The sequence below is a fragment of the Pantherophis guttatus genome, chromosome 18, assembly GCF_059756535.1.
Source record: "Pantherophis guttatus breed Tessera chromosome 18, ASM5975653v1, whole genome shotgun sequence".
Taxonomy (NCBI): domain Eukaryota; kingdom Metazoa; phylum Chordata; class Lepidosauria; order Squamata; family Colubridae; genus Pantherophis; species Pantherophis guttatus.
In genome coordinates, this window is record NC_142080.1 from 1,766,835 (window position 1) to 1,780,199 (window position 13,365).

General features: G+C 43.2%; 1 long non-coding RNA gene across 1 annotated transcript; it reads left to right on the forward strand.

Moving 5' to 3' along the window:
* The first annotated feature begins 1,799 nt into the window (after positions 1–1,799).
* Positions 1,800–3,532, forward strand: LOC148111498 (uncharacterized). The gene is made up of 2 exons (XR_015730407.1): positions 1,800–1,871; positions 2,833–3,532. It is a non-coding gene; the product is annotated as an uncharacterized LOC148111498 (long non-coding RNA).
* The last annotated feature ends 9,833 nt before the right edge of the window (positions 3,533–13,365 follow it).

The following is a 13,365-nucleotide window of genomic DNA, read 5'->3' on the forward strand; positions in this document are numbered from 1 at the left end:
CCCAGTTGTTGTTTTTTTCTAGAGCTGAGTCAAAACACCAGGATTGGCTCCGGATTGGCTGACAAATTAGCTGACATTTCTTTGTCATTATATTAGGAATAGGAAAACCATTCATTTGAAAGGAAAAAACATATATTTATTCATTCATCCATCCATTCATTCAATTTCCATAGCCACCCATCTCAATCAGTGGCTCTGGGTGACTCACAATTCCATGTATTTTCATTTATTCATTTATTCCATGTAATAAAATCTACTTATTTTGCCTTATTCCCTTTTCTTATCATTTTTTCCTTATTCTTTTTCTCTTAGGGTCGGAATTTGTCTTGGTTTTATATCATTGAAAATTCCTTAATAAAAACTATACATCAATTACAAAAAAAATCATTGCTTACTGATCAGTGATCTTGACAATAAAGAATGATTGATGGAAATGATCTTTTTCTAAGCCTTCCTTTCACGGGGCACTGATTTCTCTTAAACCTGGGTAGAATCGGCAAAATAAATTATTATTAAATGATTTATCATTATTACTTGGGAAACAAGATAAACCCACCCTTTTGTCTTCATGTCTTATTTATTTATTTGTTTATTTGTTTATTTGTTTATTTGTTTATTTATTGAATTTCTATACCGCCCTTCTCCCGAAGGACTCAGGGCGGTGAACAGATTAAGGTTAAGTTGTCATTGAGTAACATTTTTAATTGTATTAAATTGCATCGGATTAAGTTATATTGTATTACATTTGATTGTATTCAATTAACTTGTATTTTATAGCTGCATTGCTTAATACAATATACAACAACGTATATTGTATTAAATTCTATTGCATTAAATTGTATTGCATTAATCCATAATATATTAAATTCTTATTGATATTAAATAAAGGGACATGGTGGCTCCATGGCTAAGATGCTGAGCTTGTCTATCAAAAGGTCGGCAGTTCAGCAGTTCGAATCCCTAGTGCTGCATTGGCGTTGAGTCATGCCGGCCACATGACCACGGAGACGTCTTCGGACAGTGCTGTCTCTTCAGCTTTGAAACGGAGATGAGCACCGCCACCTAGAGTCAGGAACGACTAGCACGTATGTGTAAGGGGAAGCTTTACCTTTACCTTATCTTTATATTAAATTCTATTGTGTTAAGTTGAATTGTATTAAACTGAATTGTATCACATTGCATTGAATAAAGTTGTACTACATCAAATTCCATTCGTTGAATTGAATTGCAATCAAAATGCATTGTGTTAAGTGGTATTGTATTAAATTCTACTGATTTAATCTGTAGTGTATTAATTTCTATTGCATTGTATTGAATCCTATTGTATTAAGTTGTATTGTACTACACTGTATAGAATAAACTTGCATTGCATTAAATTCTATTGTATTAAATTCTAAGGTATTAAACTCTTTGTAACCAACCCTGCTTAGGTTTTTTTTGAGATCAGCCAAGGATATAGTTATATGCATTATTCATTTGCAAGCTTGATGAAAAGTGATTTCTGTTTGGTGAGCAAAATGCACACCCTTCCTCACAACTTCTCTTCTTTTTCTAAGGAATCAGCAAGAAACCGGTGATCAAGTGGAGCCAGAAAATTGGGGATCGGCCCAACGTGACCCAGAAATCTTCAGCAGCTGGCAAGAAAAAAGAACCTCACCTAAAGACCAAAGAAAAACAGGCAGAACTCCTCAGTTGCAGAACCAACCAGGGTGTTCCAAAAAGCTTACTCAGTTAATTAGAACTTCTTAAAAAAATCAAATTAATCATCCTATTTCTGCGGGAGAAATTGTATAAATACCCAGGAAAATCTCCGAGCTCTATCACTCGATTGAGATCCTCCAACTGAATCTTCCTTCTCATTGCAGAATCAGGTAAGTTGAGCTGAGATGTTTCTACCGACCTTTAGAAATTCTTCCCCGACTTCTCTTTTTATATTTCTGAGTTGTTGGAAAAGATTAGAAAGGTTCTTTTTCTCCCTTGTTGGGTCCATGTTTCTAATTTCTTAGCTTCAGTTCCTCTTTGAGCATCTACTGAACCTCCGTAAATATTTGAGCAGCTTGAGTTGAAGGAGAAGGCTCAGTTACAACTTTTGGAAGACCAATGAGGGACATCTTAACCTGCGGTTGGTGAATTGTGAGAACCCTACAGATTTCAGTGAGGAAAAGAGCTGTTGGGTTGAGTAAAAGCTGGCCTTTCAAATATGGTTCTCCGTCCATGATCATGTAGGCTGAACATGTCTTATGAATCCAGATACTCCTGCCTTGAGCAGGGGATTGAAGTAGAAGACCTCCAAGGTCCTTTCCAGCATGTCTTCTTGTGTCAAAGGTTCAAAGGGGGCTGGGAATTAGAAATGGAAGACTAAGAGATTTTGAGTTGGTCAACCCTTCCATTCAACAGCTCAATAGTAGTAACTGTGAGAGGGATCCTGGAGTCCTAGCGGACAACCATTTAAATATGAGCCAGCCGTGTGCAGCAGCTGCCAAGAAAGCCAACACAGTTCTAGGCTGCATAAACAGAGGGATAGAATCAAGATCACGTGAAATGTTAATACCACTTTATAAGGCCTTGGTAAGGGCACACGTGGAATACTGCATTCAGTTTTGGTCACCATGATGTAAAAAAGATGTGGAGACTCTAGAAAGAGTGCAGAGAAGAGCAACAAAGATGATTAGGGGACTGGAGGCTAAAACATATGAAGAACGGTTGCTGGAACTGGGTATGTCTAGTTTAATGAAAAGAAGGACTAGAGGTTGGACTAGAAGACCTCCAAGGTTCCTTCCAACTCTGTTATTCTATTCTAACATCTATTTTCCTTCCTCGCTGTTCCTTTAGATCCACACCAACTCATCTACCATGTCTTGCGAAAGGATGTCGTGCTACTCCAGCTGCCCTCCAGTGACTGTGACTGTCCAGCCACCACCTTTCACCCTGAGCATCCCAGGCCCGTCTCTCTACTGCCCCGACCAACCTCTTTGCATTGACCAATGCAACCCTTGCGTTCCTCCACCACCCTGTCCTTCCATCCCCCGTAGAAGTTACACCAGCTCTGTTGTTTCTTCTCCTGGCCTTCCTCAGAAGTCTCTGCCCAGGAGTCAGAGTGAATGGAGCTCCGTTAGCCAGAGGTTCTAAGATCAACAGGTCACCCTTCACGCAATGGAGATGAAGAAACGGGAGAAGTCAAGATTTTCTGAGGGATTCCATTGGTAGACATGGACTCTAGAAATATCCTGAAATGCCTAGGAAGCTTTGTTTGATAGACCAATCTTTTCCAACACCCAAGATTTGGGGATATATTCTTAGTAGCAGAGTGTGTTCACAATGTAATCTCTATTGGTGTTGATGAATCAAGAACGTAACCTGCACTCCTCGGTAACTACACAATCTCACCTGTTTCTCGTTGAAGTTGCATACTTACCGCTTTTAGTCTTTCCAGATGTCCTTCATCCTTCATCAATGTTATCCCTCTCTGTGCAGTTGAAACATTCCCTTGCTTTGCCTCTTCTTTTAAAATAAACTATCTATTGCAATCAAACCAACAGTTTCTTGTTGTGATTATATTGTTATGATTATGATATGATGTTCTCACTGTCAGAAAACTTCTCCTTATTTCCAGGTTGAATCTCTCATTATAGTGTTAACAGAGGTTAACAGATTAAGAGAGTCAGAAGGGACCTTGTAGGTCATCTAATCCAACCCCCCCCCCCACCAAAGCAGGAGACCCTACACCATTTCTGACAGATGGCAGTCCAGTCTCTTCTTGAAAGCTTCCAATGATGAAGCTCCCACAACTTCCGAAGGCAACTTCTGTTCTGTGGGTCAATTGTTCTCACTGTCAGGAAATTTCTCCTTATTTCTAGGTCGAATCTCTCCTTTGTCAGTTTCCATCAGGGGTGGGCTGCTGGGGGTTCGCAGGAGTTCGGGAGAACCTCTAGCTAAGATTCTGTGCAGTTTGGAGAACCCCCAATCCCACTCCTAGCTGGCCCCACCCACCCTGCCCCTCCCCTCCCAGGAGTCCCCAGGTGACCTGTTTTGGATGCAGGTTAATGCCGGGCATGCATGGAGGCTCAGGGAGTGAGAAAAATGGGCTTACCGGAAGTTCAGGAAGGCCGGAAACAGGCCCGTTTCCGCCATCCAGAGGGCCTCCAGAGCCTGGGGAGGCTGTTATCGCCCTCCCGGAGGCTCGAGAAAAGAGTCTGGAGCCCGGGGAGGACAAAAATGCCCCCCTCCATGGTACAGAAGGCCCACCATGGCCATGCCCACCCAGCAACTGAGCAGAGAACCTGTTGCTAAAATTTTTGAAGCCCACCCCTCGTTTCCATCCATTATTCCTTGTCTGGCCTTCAGGTGCCTTGGAAAATAGCTTGACGTCCTTCTTCCTCTCTGTGGCAGCCTCTCAAATATTGGAAGATGCTCTCCTGTCTCCCCTGGTCCTTCTCTTCACTAGCCAGGCCCAGTTCCTGTAACCATTCTTCATATGTTTTAGTCTCCAGTCCCCTCTTCATTCTCTGCATTCTTTCTAGAGTCTCAACATCTTTTTTTATAGTGTGGTGACCAAAACGGGATGCAGTACTCTAGGTGTGGCCTTACAGTGTTTGTATTCAGAAGAGGACACAGAAGCAACAGGAAAACCAAGGGATTATTGCAATGAAGATTTTATTTTGGAATGAAACCAAAATTAATTAACTATAAAACAAGAAGACACTTTCTGATGTCCTCAATGAAACACATGTACATAAAATCCTGAAGGTGTCTTTTAATATGTAGAAAACGCCACCGTAACTCTGACATACTAAAGTTACTAATCATACTCAACATTACTTCTATACAATGAAGAAGTCCATCATCTTGAATTCCCTTTCCATCCTTCTTCTTCTGCATCTTCTCCAAGACCCAGATCTTGGCCTCAACACCGTCGGCAAGGGAAACATCCACTTCTCTGACTCCTGGATATGGACTTCTGAGATGCCACACTGGAAGTACTGAAATTAGAGGCTGCGCTGCAACAAAGGGAGTACTCATAGTGTGGTGTTGAGACACAAGAGTTGTGTTGCTCAGTGCAGAAGGACTGCTGAGGGCAATGAAGAGCTGGGCCGGTTAGGTTTGTGGCGAATGGTAGTGGCTGGACGGTTACAACCATGGAAGGGCAGCTGGTATAATAGTGGCTCCATCCAGAAGTCATCTTGGATTTGGGTGAAGCTAAACGGTAGCCAGAGAGATCAAGAAAAAAGAAGCTTCACAACGGAAGGCACATATCTCCATGTTTTAAAACATCAACTAAACAGTCACTAAATCCAAGTGCCTGATTTAACTACTGCATACCTATCCAGTTCAAAATGAAAAAGATCTTCTGCAGTCACGAGAGAAGCCTAAGATTGAAAATCAGGCTTGTCAGATGTTCCATCTTTTCTATCCTGCTCTACGGAGTGGAGAGTTGGTCTCTAACAGAAAGCCACTTGAAGAGACTGGAAGCATTTGAAATGCGGATTTACAGACAGCTGTTACATATAAGCTGGGTTGACAAAATCAGAAATGAGGAGGGGATAAGTCACCTGGGAAAGCCAAGGGAAATCATCAAAGCCATTAAAAAACGAAAGTTAGAATATTTTGGACATGTGATGCGACACCAGGAAAAATACGGCATCCTTCACTTCATCATCCAGGGAAAGATTGAAGGCAAACGTTGACAAAAATAGGATCGCCAACATGATCACCAACGTCCGATGATGGAAATGGCACAAGAAGAAGATACCTATCCAGAAGTTTCTTTGATCAACATTGGACTTTCTTCTACATAATTGCCCATTCCACATCATAATCTAACTGTTGAGTGAAACTTTATCCCAAAGAATCTCGAAGGTGGTTTTCCAACTGGACTTTCTTGAGTTTTTCTTTGAAAACATTTCGCTTCTTATCCAGAAGAAATTCTTGGATGAGAAGCAAAATGTTTCAAAGAGGTGACATAGAATGGGAGGAGAAGCCTGAACTTTTGCCTGCTAAACCCCTTTGAAGAGTCGGTCTCCTTGGAGATGGGGAGGGGGGGAGACATTCCTGTGATCTGACAAAAAAGGAATCAGGAGAGTGACTTGGAAGATAGCCAATGAGAAGCAGAAAATTGGGGATCGGAAAGGGAGGGATTGGGGGCAAAGGTCAGTACTGATCGCGAAGAGTCAGGATCAGATTGCTGTGCTCGAATAAAGAGAAAATTTCCTTAAAGATCGGCAGTTTGGAAGTTCATTTATTTTGAGATAGCATCGAAACCTGACATATATCCTATTTCTATCTTTCTTAGGGTTCCTCGCAAGTAAGTTTTGGTGCCAGGAAGAACCCTTGCAGAATTTAATTTTCTGTGCAAAACTTACCAGCTCCTGCCTCAAGAAAAAAACCCAACTGGTATACTGTGATGTAGGAGAAAGAACCCATGAAATCTTCTCCTGTCTTTTTATAGCTTTCATGAAGGTGATATTGTTGTTTTTTGATCCCCAAGTCTCTAATTAGTTACTTATATATCATCTCTCTCCATGTAACACCCGAGTTGTTTTAAGACTGACTTCACTCTTTGAAACCGTCCATTCCAATTTACTTGTTTATCCATCCACTCCGTAGGTGGAACCTATTATAATTGAGCTCTTCTCCATGTGGAAATGAGTCAAAACTGGAATTCTGTCCATTTGCCAAATAGAGCCCTCCCAGATAGTTGGTGTTTTAAGGGAGATGTCCTGCCAAGATCCGCTGTTGATAGGACACAAGGAAGAACGGTGTCACATTCTTGAGAGACATATGTCCTGGAATATTACAGGAATCAAAGAGGAGACTGGGCTATCATTTTATGAGTCAGCATCTACCTGCAAATGAGATCAATTTCAATGTCCTTCCAGTATCTTCAAGCTAGGCTTCAATCAATCAGAACAGAGATGAAAAGGGCATTGGAGGCAGTAGTGGGATTCAACCAGTAGTTAAATTGCTAAATTTATATACCGCCCTACTCCCACAGGACTCAAGGCAGTGAACAGCCAGATAAAACACATAAATTACAAAATTTAAAAACAGTATAAAATCTGATTAAATAATTTGGCCTGTGACAATTTAAGCAACCCCAATGTTTTTAAGACAAATTTAAAATTCATCATTAGAATTAAAAAGGAAAAGAAAAAGTTAGGCCAGGCTGGCCTGTTGAAATAGGAAAGTCTTGAGAGCGTGGTGAAAGGTGCGTAGATCCGGGATCCTCTGTATCTCCGGGGGGAGCTCATTCCAGATAGCAGGTGCTCACACAGAGAAGGCTCTCCCCCTAGGGGCCACCAGTTGACACTGTTTGGCCGACGGCACCTGGAGGAGCCCATCTCTATGAGAGCGTACTGGCTGGTGGGAGGCTATTGATGGCAGCAGGTGGTCCCGTAAATAACCAAGTCCTAAGCCATGGAGCGCTCTAAAGGTGGTAACCAAAACCTTGAAGCGCACCTGGAAGACCACCGGGAGCCAGTGCAGCTCACGCAGGAGAGGTGTTACATGGGAACGCCACGTCGCTCCCGTCACCACCCGTGCGGCCACACTCTGCGCCAGTTGGAGCCTCCGGATGCTCCTCCAGAGGAGCCCCATGTAGAGAGCATTACAGTAGTATATGAATGGACTTTTAACTCTAGAACCCTAAGATTATATCTCAGCTGAGATACACTTCCAGATTCACTTCTGGAAGACAGAACAATCCAATGCCAGCAAGGTTGGAAGATGGATTCATATCAGTGGTGAAGAGGTTGTAAAAAAATACTTTTAAAAGCCTCTGACGATCAAGCAACTCAGCTGGGATCGTCAGGGGCTTTTAAAAGCATTTTTTCCCCTACAACCTCTTTGGCCGAAGAGGTTGTAGAAAAAAATGCTTTTAAAAGCCTCTGACGATCCCAGCTGAGCTGCGCGATCATCAGTGGCTGGTGTTTTTTTTTTTACTTTTAAAAGCATTTTTTTCAGCCAAAGATGTTGTAGCAAAATTGCTTTTAAAAGTAAAAAAAAACAGCCTCTGATGATCACGCGGCTCAGCTGGGCATGGGGGGGTGGGAAATGCAGGGATTTTTGCTACCGGTTCTCTGAACCACCCGCTGCCATTGCTACCGGATCCAGCGATCTGGTCCGAACCGGGAGCATTTCACCCCTAATTCATATGTGTTATACCAAACGTTGGATTGACGAGGTCTTTGACCTGAGCCCCTGAAGGGCTTTTCCAAACCAGGGGGAAAGGGGAATCAACTAAGGAAGCTCAACACAATCAAAGGAAGAAAAGAAAAAACCCGAGAAGACCTTCATCCATGCAGCCAAGGTCAAGTAAACAATGCAGCCCAAAAAGAAGCTCCTGAAGATGACCTCCTTTTTTCCCAAAGTTCTTTTAGAAGTCATTTGACTCATCCTCACAACAACAACCGTAAGAATATTGTGGAATTTTGGGACCTTGTAGTAATTTTAAGGCTGTTCCCACCTCGGGAAGGAGACACCGTAGAATCACAATGGAGGCGATGAGGTGCCCTTCAACCTACAGTGAAATCATACCTTGACAAAACAGAGGAGTGACCTAAAGAATCATCACATTAACAGTTTATCCAAACTCTCTGGGATGGCTTGGTATAAAACCCCAGAGTTCGCAGAGAAAAAAATCAGATTGTCTTGACAAGCTCAAGTTGAGAACTTTCCACTGCCGGTAAGTTACTGTAAGATATTTCAAGCTTTGAAAAGTCTTGCAGTTATCTTCATTTTCTCCTAACCTTCTTTTTACTGTATTAAATCATTTAAGGTTTTGCATTTATGAAGAAGTTAGAATAAAAAGATGTTGAGACTCTAGAAGGAGTGCAGAGGAGAGCAACCAGGATGATGAGGAGACCGGAGGCTAAAACATATGAAGAACAGTTGTAGGAACTGGGCATGTTTAGTCTAATGAAGAGAAGGACCAGGGGAGACATGATAGCAGTCTTCCAATATTTGAGGGGCTGCCACAGAAAGGAAGGGGTCAAGCTATTTTCCAAAGGACCTGAAGGCCAGGCAAGGAACAATGGATGGAAACTGAACAAGGAGAGATTCAACCTGGAAATAAGAGAAGTTTTCTGACAATGAGAACGATCAACCCATGGAACAGAAGTTGCCTTCAGAAGTTGTAGGAGCTTCATCACTGGAAGCTTTCAAGAGGAGACTAGACTGCCGTCTGTCAGAAATGGTGTAGGGTTTCCTGCTTGGGGGGGGGGGTTGGACTAGATGACCTACAAGACCCCTTCCAACTCTGTTAATCTGTTAATCTGATATCCGCTTGTTGTTGTTTCTCTAAATCAGGCAACTGCCCAAGTACTTTAGAAAGAGGAGGGAATGTGGTTTTGGTTTCTACCAATGTCAACTGGAAGCTAAAACACATGAAAAATGGTGGCAGGAATTGGGTATGTCTAGTTTAAGGAAGAGAAGGACTAGGGGAGACATGATAGCACTGTTCCAATATCTAAGGAGCTGCCACAAAGAAGAGGGGGGTCTCCTCCGGGGACCTTGGAGGTCTTCTAGTCCAACTCCTTGCTCAAGCAGGAGACCCTATACCATACTGGACAAATGGTTGTCCAATCTCTTCTTTAAAACCTCCAGTGTTGGAGCATCGACAACTTCTTGCGGCAAGCTGTTCCACTGATTCATTGTTCTCACTGTCAGGATATTTCTCCTCAGTTCTAGATTGCTTCTCTCCTTGATTAGTTTCCATCCTTTGCTTCTTGTTCTGCCTTCAGGTGCTTTGGAGAATAGGTTGATCACCTCTGGCACCCTGTGATGTATTTACTTACATGTTTGATGGTCCTCACCATTTCCTAAGTTACTACAGAGCTATGGCATCCCACCATGCAGAGATTTATATTTCATTGACAGTCTCTAATGTGTGTCCTCTCCTTTCTAATAGGTTTCTTTAGCTCCTCATCCCTCGGTCCAGCAAAGATGGCTTCCGGATGGAACTGCTACACCAGCTGTCCACCCATGATGGTGACCATACAACCACCACTCTACACCTTGAACATCCCTGGGCCCACTCTCTATTGCGCTGACCAATCAGTTTGCGTCGAGCAATGCAGCCCTTGTGCTGCCGTTCCATCCAGCGGGATTGTCAACCACGGAGGGCATGGCATGCTGCCTGCCAATGCAGCATCGGATTTCAGCTGCTCAAGTCCGAAATCCCTGGAAAGTGCCTACTACTTTTAAACTCAAGAATGTCTTTATATCCTCAAGGATGACCTAAAATGGTCTTCAAAGCCCTCCAAGATTTGACTATGATTTGTAGAAATGCATGTCCAACCTTTGTTTCCATGCTTTCGTTGCTCATTGAGGTCCAGATCTTCTCCCTTCATCGTGGAACCAACCAGAGATGGAACTCCATGCGCCATGTCCTTCAAACTGCTTCCTGAGGTTGTTTTTGTCTTCTATTAATGTTCTGAAACAACGGTCTTCTTCTACAACCCCAATTTGAGGGGTTTCGGAAGAAAATGGGTGGTCAGTCCATATTAATGGGAGACCAGATCTTCACACCCAATTTTCTCCTTCCTGAAAGCGTTTGTACACTTTAGGAAGATGGTTAAGTCCAACCTTAGATGACCTCTAATGGAATTGATTCTCCTTATCATGGTATGTGCTGCTGGGAAATTTTACGTTCTGACTCAGACATTATGTACATAATTTTGTGTTGGTGCGGGGTTTTTCAGGCCAGCATTACCTAAGTTCTCCCCCTCCCCCCCAAAAAATGAATTCACATTGCTTCTTCATCTAAATAAATTTCTTATTGCATCAAACTTTGGTTTCCTGGCATTGAAATGTTTTCTCCTAAAAATTGACATTCAGCATGGGCTTTCCCCATTTGAACCAGTGGTGGTATTCAGCCGGTTCGGGCCGGTTCACTTGAACTGGTAGCGGAAATCGTAAGTGGGCCTGCCCATGCACCCTGGCTCTATGCCATCCTACCGTGTTTCCCTGAAAATAAGACCGGGTCTTATATTAATTTTTGCTCCAAAAGATGCATTAGGGCTTATTTTCTGGTTAGGTCTTATTTGGGGGGAAATACGGTACTAAATACATCCATCTGGCTGACAATCTTAACTGGGGCTTATTTTGGGCGTAGGGCTTATATTAGGAGCATCCTGAAAAATCATGCTAGGACTTAATTTCCAGTTGGGTCTTATTTTCGGGGAAACAGGGTATTTAGGCACGTTTTTGAGGTCTGGCGCACGCAAACCTTTGTGCATGTGTGCACAAAGAATGCAGCTTTTGTCAGCCAAAGTCATCAGTTCAATCTCATTTGGCTTTTGTAAAGGCTGGTTCTAGAGGACATTTTGGGAACACGTTCTGCTTGGTGGACATGTTCCTAATGTTGATGGGTCTCTATTGACATAGGTGTCCCTGGGAAGGGTAAGGTAAAGGTAAATGTTCCCCTTGCACATATGTGCTAGTCATTCCCGACTCTAGGGGGTGGTGTTCATCTCCGTTTCAAAGCAGAAGAGCCAGCGCTGTCCAAAGACATCTCCATGGCCATGTGGCTGGCATGACTAAATGGCAAAGGCGCACGGAACGCTGTTCTCTTCCCACCAAAGGTGGTCCCTATTTTTCTACTTGCATTTTTTACATGCTTTTGAACTGCTAGGTTGGCAGAAGCTCGACAGGTAACGGGAGCTCAACCTGTTATGCGGCACTAGGGATTCAAACCGCTGAACTGCCGACCTTTCAACCGACAAGCTCAGCATCTTAGCCACTGAGCCACCGTGTCCCTCTTTGGGAAGGGTAGCAGACTCCAGATTTGGTTTCCCTGAAATGCCCCCAAAAGTGGTATGAAAATTAGGGCTAGCTGTCTCTGAAAGAGGAGGTTCTACCAAGACCAATTGTCTTTGAGAAAGTTCTGAAGACAAGCGTCATCAGCCAAGAACGATCTCAAACAATGTTCTAAAAGGACCACAAGGGGGCAGCAGGCGGCCAGGAAAAAAACAACATCTGTTGACAACAACACGAAGTTAATTTTCTTGACTCTAAAATTAAAAACGGGATTCAAAATCGTGGAATCCTGGTTTACAGAGAACCGTCATCATTTCCCCTGCTCTGTAAGAACAGCTGCATGAAAATAAACCTTGACTACTCTTTCAAAATGCTGCTCAGATGAAAGTTTCCAGGGAAATGACGGACAGATTTAAGGCGTGTCAAAGGCAAACATGCATTTCGTTGCTTAAAATACATTTCAGGATTTCACGTCTTTTTCGGAAGGTCAGAAGTTGGCAACCTCACTCAAATATGGTTTTCTTAACCCAAGGCTGGGTTTATACACTAGGGATTGAACCGCTGAACTGCAGACCTTTCGATCGACAAGCTCAGCATCTTAGCCACTGAGCCACTGCGTCCCTCTAAACCTTGTCACAAAAAAACCCACCAACATGACATCTTTCTAGCTTCCAAATGAGTTTGGGCAAAACATCCTCAATAGATGATTGTTCTACTGATTTGGGAAGGAAGAAAACCATCATTGATGGATTCCAGGTGGTGTAGTATGCTCCCCCATTCCCCAATGTTACATGCACTGCAGAATGTGATTACACAACAGAGATACCTGCACACCATAACATCATGATATGAACACCACCATTATGCAAAATCTTGGGTCTGATGCAAGTAGGTTAGTCTCAGCATTTTCCTGATGACTTCATCAAGACAGGTGTGCCCCCCGCCATCCTACAGACACTTCAATTTTCCAGGGGAATGCCCACATAGTCTGACACAATCCTGTTATGTATTCCATCAGTGTTGTGAGGTTATGGCAACCAACGTTGGCAAAAAGATAAGCGATCTGATTGTAGAAGCTGGTGTGGTTGCCTTCTACGGGTTCATATATCAAATCAATTGTGGTTTTGGGTTGTTGGTTTTTTTTTTAATCTCCCTTGATTCAGAAGGATGTGGTAAGAAAAGGTGACGTGGGCGGCCAGAGAAACCACAAAATTATCCTCTGAGAAAACCAGGGGTGGAGCATGAAGGAAGTCACCAAGTCAGCAGATCCAGTGCCAGGTTCTCTCAACCTGAGACTTTCCAGAGATGTGGAACCACAAAGTCCACCTCCCGGGAGTTGGGATGTTTCTCAGGGAAGGGGGGCTAATTTGGAAGAAGCCTTAGGATCCCACCTTTGTCGAAGAGAAGAATCCAGATTCAAGCATCCCAGACAGATCATAGTCACATCCAGGGGTGGGTTCCACTTTCCTTTACTACTGGTTCACAGTGCATGCACAGATCACCCATGATGACATCGTGGCAGGTGGGCGGAGCGTCCTGCCAGTTTTATTACCGGTTCTATAGAACCGGACCGGACCGGGAGCAACCCACCACTGGTCACATCCAATGAAA